The following is a 15,480-nucleotide window of genomic DNA, read 5'->3' as shown; positions in this document are numbered from 1 at the left end:
TCTGCTGTCTTTTCTGACATTGCTTTGTTGTAGGAGCCAAGAACAGTACCACACGGCAATCGCTCCTCCCTGCCTTGGTTATTGACGTGGTAGAGCCCTGTGCATCTCCGACACACTGTGCAGGTTTGATCAGCCTTAATTCCTGGTCTTCGGTTTCTTACTTTCCATGACTCGCAAAAATAACGGTCTTTAGAGATCACGGATATTTCCCTCCTAGAGACTCTCCCTGGTCTTTCCCCTTGAATTAAACTACCATCTTGGAACTGCTGTTTCCTTGTGTGGTTTGCCTCGCTCAGAGTGTGCTGTCATGCTCCACCTTATATTCACGTGTGGAAGCGTGATGGAAGTCAGGTGTGTGTAATAATTTGCAATTGCCTGTCCATGGTGTTGGGACATGCCAGGTATAAGGCTCTGGTGTTAGTCTGTTGTCGCTCGCAGTGAACGGTCCGTGAGAGAGTGTTTGTGTTGGAAAAATGGGGGTGGTTGAATTCCTAGGTATCCTACCTGGTAGGATGGGGAAAAGGTGGTATTGGGAAGGGGATACCCCGTCTCACCCACCGGTGTCCCACTTCCACTCCCAGAAAACCACTTACCCAGGTGATCCTCCCGCACTAGTCCACACTACGGGAACTGTATCCAAAAGCGATGGCCTTGTCCTGGCCACCTGGATGACAGATCCCCAGGGACTAGCGGTGAGTGTGTCACACAGCTGAAATAAATGAAGGGTGGTACATCTCCAAACTACATCATGAACTTGTTGCAGACTTTACTGGGAATTTCGTGGTGTGTCAACAGTTTCTGACTGACAATACATTAAAGACATTATGTGGAACATTGCTGTGACCGGAAAGGGCCCTTCCGGGAATTGCATATTGACTATGTCGATATGCAAGAGAGATGTACCTCTTAAGGGTGCATGCTTGTGGAGTGTTTAAATGGCTTGCTTAAAGAATGCTTAGCAAAGCTAACAACAGCTTTGTGCAAGAACTGGTTTTATTGCCTCTCCTTGGCACTCTTTGCACTATGCAAATCGCCTGCCGCGGATCATCATTTCACTCTTCATGAAATTGTTACTGGCAGAAGGATGCATGCGCCTGTCCCTCCTGCACATACAATTTCAGATGCTAACACGACAGCAAAGGTTTTGGGGGAATAAACGAAAGTGTAGCTGAGTGAACTCACCAATTGTTATATCCTAACCCAGTGAGCTAAGATACGTACCAATCACCTCCACAGATTATACACAGGTACAAAGAGAGAAATCCTACCTGTTCTTCAATAGCCACCATTTGTAGATAGGAGTGATTTACCCAGCGCCCTCTCACAGTGCAGAGGAATTCTGCACTGTGTGAAAATGCCGGGGAAACCCTCAAGGGGAAGAAAACCCTGAAGATGGAGTTCGTAGAGAGCAGGACCCGGAGTGCCTCCAGTGGACGTCTTCTGGTGAAAGTTGATCACAGTCAAGTCGTCCTTGGGATGGTAGAAGTCTTTACTGTCCCGCAATTAGCTATAACGAGAAGGGACAGTTAGGTTTGGGGCAAGAAGAAATTAAACAGGTAAGTTGATAAATATATGGAAAACACTACCCTTGATGGCTAGTTGAAGTAGGAGGTAGGGTTGGTCGGAGTCCAATGGAGGGAGAGAGCGAGTATCTAAAGAAGGGGCAAGAATTACTTAATCCAGTTCTGTGAAAAAAGGAAAAAGACTAGAGAGGAATAAGGCAGATCCTCGTACCAGCTTCCCACCTGGACACTGGAAAGAAAGATTCGGGAAATGGTTCCACGTTCGGGAAGAAGTGGTGGTGGGTTATTGGAGTTTGATCCCTTCTGGACCACGTGGGTTGCTGAGGCAAATGAAATGTTGAATGTGTGCAGATATAAACTGATGTTAGGATGGTTACGGTGAAGGTAATATGTTTACCTAAGAGATTGGGACCTGCCGGGTGTATCGGGCCAAGTAATTCCTGGAAGCACGAAAAGTGATATGCGGTCAAGGTGAGTGTAATCCTGAGAGAGAGAGAAAGGAGTAAGAAGACATGTTTGAAGGATAGTCAGTTCGTAAGGATTTAGGATTTCCTAGTAGCGATACAGAGCGTAGACTCTGAAAACAAGCAACGCGAAGCAGTCCTGCGTTGGGTGCCGGAAATACATTCATGTTGTGGATGGGCGGAGGAGTCAGTTCACGCGTCTCCCGAGCCTCTAGACTAACACCCTGTGGTATAGCAGCCATTTTTGGGAGTAGCAATCTGGATGTTAGCAATGCGACGCCAACAGCGCCATAAAGAAAAACGCCGAAAAATCCTGTGCTGGTGAGGAGTCGTAACACCAACGCCCTAAAATACGTGTCCCACCAGGTTCAACAAGTCGATCCCCAAAGAGTGAACATCCACAAGTGCACAGGACACAGACCTTCTCACAAGCGACGCCCCTCTATCCTGGTGATAAGGTCTTTGTCCGCAACTTTGTGCGGAAGTGACAAGACCAGAAGTTCACAGGTCCACACGAGGTGGTATATGCAACACCCACAGCAGTAGAGATTAAAGAAAGAAGAGCATGGATCCATATTACGTAAGTTTGTTAGACAACCGCGTCGCCTCTTCCAGAGAGGAAGAGGGGGGACAAACGTGATGGGAAGTATTACACAGTTGTCGCTAATGCTTTCAGACTTCACAGGAGGCTCGTAGAAAAAGAGAAAGAAGGGAAACTAACATTGAGGGAAAGGGATAGAATTCAAAAAAGATGTGCCACTAATATGGATAGGATCGTTTTGTGTTTTTCTGCTCGGTCTCCTTCTCTTCCGGTTCTTAGCACGTAAAGAGAATAGTGGCTTGCCTAAGGAGGATGAAAAAAGGCACATGCAACAAAAGAAGTTTATTTAGTGCTGAAATGTTTTATGATGCAATTGGGGATGGCGGGATACAGCATTGGGGAATGTTTGGTATGAGATAAAAGGTGGGTGACGAGAGAGGGCTAATGGCAGTTGCTATGTGTGCTTGCCAATCCCACACGTCACAAGGATGCCAAAACAATTCCTGACCCAAGAAGTAACAGCGGAGGAAGGGGGATGCCTAATGCACCTATGTTTATGTAAGACTTGTGGGTTGCTTCAGGGGCAAACGGTAATGGTCCACTGGATAGATGAAGGGGAGGAAGTACATGCTGATAATTATATACAGATAGAAAGCATGTCCAAAAAAGAAGCCTCAAAGTATATAATACTAGAATATGTCACGGAGGGGGCGTGAAGGGGAGAACAGCTGTACATGACTCGCAGGAGGGTGTTCTGCAAAGCATCAACAAGACATGATATGTAGGGGGGCCATACCAGACCCCTGATGAGAATAGGGGGGGTTCTGTGTTTCATAATGGGAGATGGGAACAGGGAATGGTGCAGTGTCGTGCAGAGGGGTTAGTAGGATTTGAAGAGGGAGTGTTGAGGAAAATAAATGAAAGTTGGCAGGCAGTGTGGAATGTCAATAGACATGCTTTGGCCTGGATAGACGAGAGGCATAAACCAGTTGACATAAGCCTCTTACACAACTTTCTTTGTGTTTCAGAGAAACGGGACGACCATAGCAGGAGTGAAAACTGGCTGCGGGAAGACCATGAGCATCCTAGCGTTCCGGTACGGGACAGTAGTAATGATGGATCGATGGTGGGCCAGGGGATCGAAGGCGTACGCCCAGTTGTCTCCAGATTGGGGGGGAATGTGCCCCCTTGTCACAATCCACAACCCTGCTTTGGTGGTACCTTGAGCGAAATTGTTACCATTCAACGATCCCTCTGCATTGCGGCAAAAGAAGATGGTGAAAGAGTGGAGAGGACAGGGATGAGAGGACAGGAAAATTACCAGAAGAAAAAAAAAGCAGCAACTATTTTTCCGAAGAATCATTGCAAAGTCTGGATGCCATCCCACAACACTTAAGGTTGTTCAGCAAGGCATCTGTCTTTTTTACTTCACTATTACTACCTGGGGTGTAAGCATCTGGGAAATGGGATGTGGAATGAAAGGGCGATCCAGGAGGAGCAAATCAGAAGGTGAGTTTTAGGGTGTCCTCGAGGATATGTACGAGGCCCCTTATTGGTCATATTCCGTGAGAATGTCTCCCTTCCCACCAGCTCAGGGTGTCTTGTGTTTTTCCTGTGTGCTGACCAATGGCAGATTAATAAAGTTCCGGAGATTAGAGCACGATTACGGTTTCTAATAATTTGTGTGTGGGATGGAGCGGGAACAAATGTGGCGCCACAAAGGGAGGTAACGAGTCAGGGGATGGCTGGTCTGTTTGTTCCAATCATTTTTTAACTAACCTATGTCTAGCTATAGGGGACTGACATGACCCCACCAATCTGCTTCGTGGGACACTCGATAACTCGACATATTAATTGCAACTGTTTCGCACTATACACATATTGTATTTGCTGTATAAAAGATCTGATCGCAGTGTGCGGCTTTGTAAGCTCTCATCAATCAGTTCCATTCCACTGTGCTGTTTCATTTGTGCTTGCCCAACTGTAATAAACATTGTTACTTCTTGCCCGTTGAATGCTCTTTTTGGAATACTCTGATGAATTACTGATTACATGCTAGTAGAGGACCCCTGATACATATGCATGACTGTGAGGGACATAGATCTTTGGACAGTAGGTCATTTTCCTTTAGTTTGACAGGTAGGGAAAGCTTTTTCCTGGGAACATGCCCGTCTGCACATCTCCTGTTGTCAGCAGTCTATTTACTTAGACTGCGGTGCGCCTTCACCACCAGCAAGTTTTGTTAGGTTAGGGAAAGATAGGCATTTGTCTCACCTTATTGTATAATAAAACAGCTACTTGTGAGAACTTGTCCGTCTTGCATTTCTGACCCCTCACAGGGCGCTCCAGCATCCCCCTGCACACACAGACTCAATGTGGCAGTGACAAAGTGGTGCGCCGTCTCCTTCCACAGATGCCTAGTAAAAATGGCATGCCACAGTGAGGAATGGCTACACCAGAAAGCCAGTCTAGCCACGTAATAATGCTTATCATGCTTGCTATATCATGTATGATCTGATAAGTGTTATTACGTGATTAAGTGGCTAGACTGGCATTTTGGTGCAGCCTGTCTAGCCATTCCTTACTGTGGTATGGCATTTTTTACTGGGCATCTAAGATAAAATGAACATGATAAGTGTGATTATGTGTCAGACATGGTTTCTTATTGTTGCATGGCATTTTTAAGCCAACAGGAGTATGTTTTTATGTGCGGGAAAAGCCAGGATGGATGTGTTTTCTTATGGTATCATTACTAGCATTATGCACATAGCAAACATGAGTATGTCTTACATGGTAATACTGGCATATATAGGGGCAGTCAACATGGAAATGTTTGGGCAAAGCCACTTAGAAAATGTTTTTTATTCTAGCATATATTGCGCAGAAAGGCATCAGAAAAATGCGCTGGGAAGTGCTCAGATGTACTGTTGGTAACTTGCATCTATTGGATTTATTCCCGGGATACCATACAAAACTGATTACAAACTGTTTTCTAACCACATTTTCACAGAAAGTGAGCTTTACAATTCTTAACCCATTATTCAAAAAAATAACTCTTGGGGAGAACCCCTGGAATCCCCATCGGTTGGTTTGGGCACCCTTGCTGCAAATTTGTATGCCCCTCAATTAAAACATTCTCCAGTCGCCATTGGTGTTCCTCACCTTCGAATACTTTCACTCTCACGACACATGCAGTATTCCATGGACTTCAATGTGATCATCCTTGCAGAAAAACTTTACAAACTATCCAAAATTGTTCACTTCACTGCATTACATTGGATCAACCTCCTTCTAGACTCAAAAAAGTAAATTCATTAATACATTCTCATAGCTCTCAGCCTTTAGTGTCGCCAGGGTGGGTTAAAACACCAGATTTCGTGTTTGGCGGGTGAGGAACCATTGAAGTGTATGTGTGGGGGTTTGGCAGATGATTCACCTGATTCTATGTCAAGACTTAGAGGCTCGGATTATGCCCAACTCAACTATTCACTTCTCGAGCAGCCAACCAATTACTTCTACATAAGCAGCTGAGATAAGTACATTTATGACTTCCTTTAAATTTATACTGTATTGACTGTGTATTCACTAAGGCGCGTGCGTGCGAGCGAGCACAAATCGCGAACCGGCTTGGCGGAGCATATCCGCAGGTAGCAAACACAACAGGGTTTTTTGGGACATGCCACCAGTAAATGCTCAGATGAACCGCAGTACATGCAAAGATTGTTTTTTCTACGGCTTTCCCTTTCTGCATTAGATAATCGGCCTCTCACAGCACCGATTTGCATTGGTTCAGAATCATTAGATGAGGCTGCTGGTACCTCAGAACGAACTGATGCTTGCAAGAATGGTTTTCTCTCTCCTTTACGAGCATTTCTTCGAGCATGGATTTGTACAATCAGATCAACAATTCTGTGAACCCCTTAGGGACCACAGGAACCGTAGACAAGGCGTCTTTTAGTCCTTCTGAGAGACCCTTGTAAAAAAAACGTGGTTTTCTTATCTTCAGGCCATTGGTTCTCGGCAGTTAATTGATTAAATCTGGCTATGTAGGCTAATAGTGTTTGATTACCTTGTTGTAGGTTAAGCAATTCCAGATCTGTGGCTTGAGTAGAATAACGCATATCAAAGACCTTGCTCATGGCAGATAGAAGCTCGTCACAATCGTACAACAAAGGACTGTTAGTCTCCAATAAAGGATTAGCCCAAGCAGCAGCTATGCCCCCCAAATGGGAAAGCACGAAGGCCGCCTTTGTGGTTAAATCAGGAAATGAGTTAGGCCGGCACAGGAAATGGAGTCGGCACTGATTGACAAAGGTTCTATAAGTTTTGGGATCTCCTGTGAACCTTTCTGGAGGAGCCAAAGGAAACTACGTTGGCATAATCACTTGAAGGTTTTCATGTTGTGGTACCGGGGTACCGGATCTGGATGCAATGGCAGCTGGAGCCAGTGTTCCCTGAGGAGCAATCTGAATAGCGTCTTGCATAACATCCATGTGAGGACGCAATGTGTCCTGTGCCGTAATCATTTAATTTCTCAAATCTGTGATTAATTGAGTCAGAACCGTTAAAGAATCCGTACCCTCCATGGCTTCTGATTCTGTCATAAATCCCCAAAGTATCTTATGAAAAGGATACGGTAACCAAAAAGGATACAATTGATAGGGGTCTTCCGGATCCTTGAATTCAGACGATTTGATAGTAGTGATGTCAATTTAGACCTTCCAAATGATACAGCTCTCTGACTGTTACAACAGGCAGAGAGAAGGATCACTGGAAAGGGCGTGGGAGAGTAATAGGAAGGCAGCCTAGGAAAAATAAAGCATAATGAGAAACTATCTCAACTAACTTCTCTGATAGAATGGCAATAATACAATTCCAACACTAACCTGTAGGCTTAGAACTGGAGTATCCACCAAAGTCAAATGAAGAAATCCAGGAAAGAAAACCAATGACAAAGTAGGGAAGGTTAGCAAGGGAGACTGATCCCGAACGGCACGAGGCTCTCGCTAGATACCGGGTTGGTGCACCACAGGATAGCGTCCATAGTTCTGTGCACAGACACCTTGAAATAAAAGTTGTAGATACACCTTCCTTTCCCACCAGGAACAGAACAAAATTGGAATGAGTCCACCTGTTATTTCCTCACAGGTTCAAATCAACTGGTTTTCAGGCAGTTTAAAAAACTGCCTGAAAACCTCTAGAAGGCCCCAGTCACTTAAATAGCTCCTAATTTTGACGAGCACAGTCCCAGGTAAAACTGTTGATTTATGAACAGACCTGCCTAGCTACAATTGAGAACAGATTGACAGAGGCAGCCCAGGAAAACTGCATATTTATAGATTGTGAACCTGGCACAGGCATTAGCATGAGTGGAGAGTGCTCCGAAGGTCCACATGTAAGTGGCATCAGAATGAGCCAGGCGGTACAGAAAGTCATGCGTGCCGGTAGGGGCCCCCCTCGCATGAAGGCATGGGCATTATGGAAGATATCATAGCTTTCTCTCAAGGCATGGCAGAATTGGGGAGAGAAGCTCAGAGAGGCAAAGGGGGAAGAAAGAAGGCACGCAGGGTATGTAGCAGCCAGACCCCTCCCCCTCCCGGGTACACCACATAAGAACAAAAGATGGCAAGAGGAAGGCAAGGTCTAGGGCAAGATACGGCCAGGATAGCTCAGAAGATACCTTTGAGAAGGACTGCATCAGCAGCGAAGACACAGATGGTAGGAGCTCACAGGCGTCTGAGGACTCTTCATCGAGTGACGCCCGAAGGCACAGCAGCAAGAGGGGCAAGCCTATGACTGAGGAGCCCCAGAGTGACTAATGCGACCCGGATGCCTTGGTGCACCCAAGGTCATCGGAGTGGGACCCTCCGGAGAACATCGCAGCCTACCTAAAAAGAAGGCTCAGAGCCCCCCGAGTAAGGAAACCAGGAGTAAGTTGAGGGCGGAATGCCCTAGGCCCATAGTTCCGGATGGGGTAGCCTATGCCTGCTGGGCAATGCAAATAGCTCCATTGCAACAGAGAGGAAATGGTCTATTCTCATGAAGATAGACTCTAAGTTGGGAGATCTAGCGCCATCAGAAGCAGCTGCAGCTGCCAAGGGCAAACTGTTTAGGGAGACATTCATCAAGATCATGGCAAGGTTTGCCAGCACATACGCCACACTGGATAAAGCACAGGCCTCCAAGCCTGTGTCCCTAATACAGGGTCTCTGGACACAGAGCTCACTGGAAGGATCAAGAAGACTGACAAGGATACCCTTTCTTCCCATTGAGGGGAGGAGGGTGAGGCTGGAGAGGCAGCGCAGACAGCAGCAACAAAACAATGCAGGTGAGAGAAGGGAGAGTGCGGGCAGGTGCGCTAAATGCAGGGATTCCTCCGGTGTGGGGGGGGTGGAGTGGCACTGCATATACAAAGATGGTTAGAACTATCCTCGAATACCTGGGTCTCGCAAACAGTTCAGGGTTTTCTCTCAGAATTCTGGCAGCAGCCAGTACAGGGGTTCCATCTGAGGCCAATCAAGTTCAGCAGAGAAGACGAGGCATTGCTAGACAGCGAGATAGAGCAGCTGAGACTAAAAAAGGCCATCTGTCCAGCGGTCGGAAACCAGGGAGGATTCTTAAGCAACATGTTTCTAGTGAAGGGCAGACGCAAGGTCAGGACTGTGATCAACCGCAGAGCATTGAATCCATTCTTGGTGTACAGACACTTCAAGATGGAAGGGATTCAACTACTGAGGGACATACTCCAGAAGGGAGACTGGCTGGCCTGGATAGATCTCAGAGATGCTTACCTGACGGTGCCTATCCATCAAAGTCAGCATTGGCTACTGCAGTTCCTCTGGAGGGGTCAGAGTTTGGAGTTTGCATGTCTCCCTTTCGGGCTGGCCTCTACCCCTTGGTGCTTTATCAAACTGAAGCCAGTAGTGGGGCAACTCTGAGAACAGGGGGTCAGATTGATTATTTACCTGGACGATATATCCAGGACAGGGAACTGATCTTGGAACAAGTCAAGATTACGACAGACTTGTTACAACAACTAGGGTTCTTGATAAACTGGGAAAACAATCAGAGCCAGTCTCATCTCTGTCGATGGAATTTCGGGGTTAATTCTGGAAATGATACAGGGCACTCTCAGCTTACCGTTCTTCCTTGAGGGGGATGGCCAGACTGGTAGGGAGACTGTCATTCAAGCCATTTTCCCCAGGACCGCTCCATTACCGGGCATTACAACGACTAAAGATAGAACATCTCAGACAGGGACTGTCGTACGATCAGAAATTCCCTATCCCACAGGATGGAACTAGAGGTGTGGTATCATCACATGGAGGCCTGTAATGGCAGTGTTAAATTTGGCTCCTCGTGATAGAGTCAGATGCCAGCCGATGGGGCTGAGGAGCCCGGTGCAGCGAAATGTCTAGCAGGGGAAGGCAGTCAGAGGTGGAGCTAGCCCTCCACATCAATTGTCTCGAACTGCTAGCAGTTTCATTCGCAGTCCGCTACTGGACTCAGGAAGGTGCCAGATGCGCAATCGTCCTCAAGATGGACAATGTCTCCGCGGTCTGGTACATCAACCGACTAAGGGGGACAAGGTCCAAGATGCTGGCAGAACTCGCCAAGGACTTCTGGCATCTATGCCTTCAGAGGAATGTCAGCGTAACAGCAGATCATCTACCAGGGGCACAGAACTAGATAGCGGACTGGAATTCGAGATACCTGAAGGACTCCAGCGATTGGCAGCTGGAGGAGTCGCTTTTCCAGGAGATTATGAGAGAGAGAGGACTATGTCAGAGGGACCTGTTCACTTCGAGACTAAACAGGAAGCTGTCCAGGTTTTACAGCTGGAAACCAGACCCAGAAGCGTGGGCGAAGAACGCCTTTCTCCAGGTTTGGGGACCAGCAACAAAATAGGTGTTCCCACCGTTCGCCATGATAGCACGCACTCTAGCTCAGGTCAGGAGACAGGGAGCGAGAGTAGTACTGGTGACACCTGATTGGAGAGGTCAGGCTTGGTTCCCAGACCTGCAGGAAATGTCGTACGACACTCCGATTTTACTGCCGCCCAGACAACACATTGTACTGGGCCTGGGGGGGTGTCACCCTCTCGTTCAGACAGGGAGGCTGAGTCTGATAGCGTGAGCGATTTCAGGAGATCCTAGGCCAAGCTGGGCCTTTCGGGAGAAGCTCAAGAGTTCATCAGAGAATCTGGGGCCCCAAGGACCGGGAAGGCTTACAGGGTCGCATGGCGTAAGTGGAGTGTTGGTGCATGGATAGGGAGATACATCCCGCTCAAACAGATGTGATTCATGTGGTGAACTTCCTAGCTAATCAAGCAGCTCAGACCAAAGCATACAGAACGATTAACACATATCGGTCGGTGATCTCAGCCGGACACAAATACGTTGGGGGTAAACCCGTGAGTGAACATCCCTTGATCTGTAGATTACTGAAAGGAGTTAGGTGCATGAGCCCCCGACGCTGAAATTCACGGTTGTGGGATGTGAGTATTGTGTTGAAAATGTTTGAGGCATGGTCGGATAACGAAGAGTTATCCAGAAAAGCACTATGGCCGAAACTAACCACACTGCTGTATCTTATTTCATGCAAGAGAGTTTTCAGAGGTCAAAGCTCTGGAGGCAGACAGAAAATCCTTTTCACCTACGGGGGTTACATTCTACATATAAAAAAGGACAAAAACAGGGATCAGGACTGTAGATTATGCAGCTTTTCCGGAGCGATCCGCCCTATGTCCACCAAGGTGCTGGAAAGCTTACAAGCCATGGCAGAACTGTTTAGTCCCCAAGAGAACTTTTGATAGCGGTTAGGAAGCCTTTGTATTGTATTGTATTGTATTGTACTGAGACTTAGTAAAGCGTGAACAAGTCCAGTGATGGCATTAAGGCGCTAAAGGGAAGAAGAGGAGAGGAAGCAACCAGAGAATTTAGAACAGGAAAGTCTTAAGACACTGGCGGAAAGGGAGAAAGTCAGAGATATTGCAAATTTCAGAGGGGAGAGCATTCCAGAGCAGGACTGAGCACGGAGAAAGACCTTCCCCGGCCCGAGCCTGTTAAAAACGAGGAACACAGAGCAGAGATTGGTTAGTCGAGCGGAGAGCTCTGCGTGGTCTGTAAGGCACCAATTTGGATTGCAGAAACCGTGTCCCAGCATTGTGAATAGCTCGATGAACAAGACAGAGAGCTTTAAACTTAATACTGCTTTTCACAGGGAGCCAGTGGAGTTAGGGAAGAAGCTCCCGGGAGTGAGCCAATCTGGGGTCATTTAGGGCAAGTCAGGCTGCTTAGTTTTGAAGAATCTGCAGTCGTTGGAGCAGGGATTCAGGTTGGCCAACATAGATACCATTACAATAGTCAATTGACCCCATAATGGAGGCTGTATCAATTTTAGATCAAGAGTCAGTGGGGAGGAAGGGGAGAATCTTTTTAAGTAGTTTAAGTTTGGCAAAGCCAGTTTGGCAGATTGCCGAAATTTGGGGTGCTCTAGAACCAGAGGACATGATTTTTATGCCTGGGCTTTTTACAACAGAGCTTCAGGGTTCATGGCAAGGGCTGAGAGAGGAGGAGCAGTAGTCGGTAGTCCAGGATGAGCCAGAACAGTTTGAGCCAACCAACAAGACCTTGATCTTATCACTGTTAAGCTTGAGCCAGTTTTTGGACATCCAATCAGCAACTTCCGAGAGATAGTCCTTTAACTTCTGAGGAGTCTCAGTAGAGGGGGCATTAAGACAGAAAAGGATCTGTGTATCATCGGCATAGGAGAAAAAATGTATGCCTTGACTGGAAATCAATTTGGTAAGAGTCAGCATATACAGATTAAACAAGAAGGTGTAAAGGGCTGACCCCTGAGGGACTCCACAATCCAAAGTGATGGGAGAAGAGGTGAAAGGAGGGAGAGAGACAGTTTGAACTCGGTTGGAAAGGACGAAAACCATTTCAGAGGAGTGCCAGAGATTCCAGCTTCATGAAGACAATGGAGAAGTCTGTGATGGTCAATAGTATCAAAGGCCGCAGAGAGATTGAGGAGAATAAGAACACCAATCACCCCACGGTCCTGCAGTAAAGCAAGTCATCAAGGAGGGAGACCAAAACAGACTCAGTACCCATACCGGGCTGAAAACCAGCCTGGAAAGGATGGAGGAGATGGTTAGTTTAAAAAAAGACAGAAAGTTGTGGAGTGACGATAGATTCAAGCAATTCCATGACAACACGAAGGAGAGATATTGGCTGGTAGTTTTCCACAACAGCAGGATCAAGTTGTGATTTTTTCTATTCGGGCAAGATCGCAGCATGTTTAAGAGAATCAGGGATATATATCCGGTAGAGGAAGAATATTGAAGGGCTGATGTGAATAAAGCAATAAGGTCGTGGGAGAGAGTTTGAAGAGTACGAAGTGGAAATAGGTCGGTAGGGTAAGCAGATTTGAACTTCGGTAAGGCAGTGGTGACCATGGTGTCATCACCATCACAAACTTAAAAGCATTCAGAGGAGTGGGGAAGGACATGTCTTTTAATAGCTATCTGTTCCCGGATTTTGTCAATTTTTTCTTTAAAAAAAAGAGCGCAATACAGTCGCAATGTGCTTGCATAAGCAAGGTGATAGGAGGGGGGGGGGAGACCGGGGTGGAGCTTTTAGAGCTGTAGCATCAGCTACATTAGCAAGATGGGTAAAATGGTAAATGGATCAAGCAGGCATTGATGTGGAACATTTTGGCGCGCACTCAACTAGAGGGGCGATGGCATCCACAGCTTTTAAAATGGGAGCATGCCTGGAAGATATTTTAAAAGCAGAGCATTGGTCGAATAAGTCGTCTTTTAAAAACGTTTATTTTAGACCAATAGATCGGGTGGCTACGTTGGTGGTAAGTAAATGAAATTGATTAACTTCATTCTAGGACACCATTCACAACGTCTTCTAAACACCACTATCCGCGACTACAGAGCGCCGAACCTCTGCCCCCCTCAGTCCACACTAAGGAGGTGCTCCGCCGGAGCTATGGAGCCCCGTCGCGTCCGCAAACTTCCCCATACACATCAAAGCGGATATGCTCCGCCCACAAGTCTTCGAAAAGCTGTGCCCGCCTAAATCAATAATGTCAAACAATATCACATTCCTGTCACAACATTCCGCTATTAACTCTCACATAAAAAACGAAATGCACTTATCTGGCTGCTCGAGCAGCAAAGAAAGAGGAAGGGCACAGGAAGTCATCAGAGTTTTTGTGACTGTGTTGGATGGTATTGGTGGAACTAGTCGCACGACTTAAAAGTTCATCAAAATAAAGTAAACTAGTAAACTACAACCGTGGAACATTTTATGGGAAATGGTAGTTTTTGGTTATGTGTTTTTCTCTTTTATGTGTTCAACTGTTGAAATACTTTGTTATGCTGCTCGGATTAACAGTAAAGGAAGAGAAGCATAATCCGAGCCTCCGGTCTTGACATAGAATCCGAGCTTTTGATTCTTATAATAGAATACATATTTTCGCTACATTCATTATAGAAAGTCATGATTCTATTAAAGACTCAGAATCAAAGGATTATTCCACCCTTTCAATCGCTAAATTGAGATATTAATGAAAATATGTTGTTAATCATGTAATGTTTTTCGTCAATTCAAATGAGTTGTATTTTGCGATTGCCCACCCATGCTGGAATGGTTACTTCATCGCTGTTATATATGTTTTGTCAGGTGGAGAGTCTATGCCCATGGGTACATGAAGAATAATCGATGATAATAAGAGAGTTCGAGCGTTTACCGGTCGGGACGCAAGTTTCAATTGTGGACTAGTTTATCTTGGACTGTTAAGATGTGATTGGACTGTTGAAATCATGTGGTACTGTTTAACCAATGGAACGCAAACTTCTAATTTCTCCTATGATCATGGGTATTGTAGTTTGGTTTAATTAGTAATTGGTTGACTGCTCGAGAAGTAGAGTTCAGTTGGGAATAATCCTTCACCTCCGAGTCTCTAATAGAATCAATACTTTCTATAACGAATATATTGAAAATCTGTATTGTCAGGCGAATGCACCAGTCAAAGGCGTGTGAGTTGAGACATATACACTCTGGGAGTTACAGTCGCCACTAAATATCCTATAAACATGGTCAAGTGACTTTCATTTTAAGCATTCGACACTCGGGTTTACTTAAAGTTACCATCTTTATACTGTGACCTTACAGCCACTTAAGTTCCATGTAAAGTAGAACTTGCTTGCACTTTAATGTCATGTAGCAGTAGCTACAACTTTGCAGGGTAGAGAGCAATAATAAAGCCAAAGAAAGCCCCATGGGCATCATCACGCACGCAGATTGCATAGTGTCCAGTTTCTTCTACAACTTTCATTTATTCGAACCGCTACTTTCCAGGTGGAGCAAGTTCAAGTGCTAGAAAACTGCGTTTACTAAAGAAAGCAAAGGCATTGGGAGTTAACCCACACGCGTCATCTCGTTCTGTTGTGGGGCAATTCGATCGGACTTTAAATGCCGTTTTCCTCACACATAAGTAATGACAACACATTTGTGATATCCTTACCACAGATAGCCCTTTAAATGACTGAATCAGAACGCGACTATAGAAAGGGAACAAAAACCATCACCTGCGTGTAGTCCTTCTTCTGTGTCCAGCATCGCCCGCCTTTCTTTAGTGCTCTCAAGTACTTAAGCTCCTTCATTGGTTGACAGATCTCACGTGGTGGTGCTGCGCGACTCTAACGCCCTTTCTTTCCCAATAAGGTGTAGGGCAGGGCATATGTACTAACCCGCGAAGGAATACAATCTCTTCACTGACGCAGCTAATTAAATACACATTTTAAATAATTCTGTGATACCTTTTTTAAAATGAGTGTGTAATAATCTTATATGTAAACGAGTTTATTCGATCTATTATGAAACGCTAGCTCTGCTAACTTTCTGAAAACTGAACTTGATGTCGATATCTG

General features: G+C 45.8%; 1 protein-coding gene across 1 annotated transcript in view; it reads right to left on the bottom strand.

Moving 5' to 3' along the window:
* MTNAP1 (mitochondrial nucleoid associated protein 1) overlaps window positions 1-15,166 on the bottom strand; it is a 293,250-nt gene extending 278,084 nt beyond the window's left edge. Inside the window, exon 1 of the mRNA XM_069655105.1 lies at window positions 15,139-15,166. The gene's annotated coding sequence lies outside the window, so the exon portion shown is untranslated. The remainder of the gene's footprint in view (window positions 1-15,138) is intronic.
* Window positions 15,167-15,480: the final 314 nt, after the last annotated feature.

The sequence above is a fragment of the Ambystoma mexicanum genome, chromosome 3q (genome assembly GCF_040938575.1).
Source record: "Ambystoma mexicanum isolate Mex_15411 chromosome 3q, UKY_AmexF1_1, whole genome shotgun sequence".
Classification (NCBI taxonomy): Eukaryota; Metazoa; Chordata; class Amphibia; order Caudata; family Ambystomatidae; genus Ambystoma; species Ambystoma mexicanum.
The sequence above is the reverse complement of the archived record's forward strand: the minus strand, read 5'-3'. Positions and strand labels throughout refer to the sequence as shown.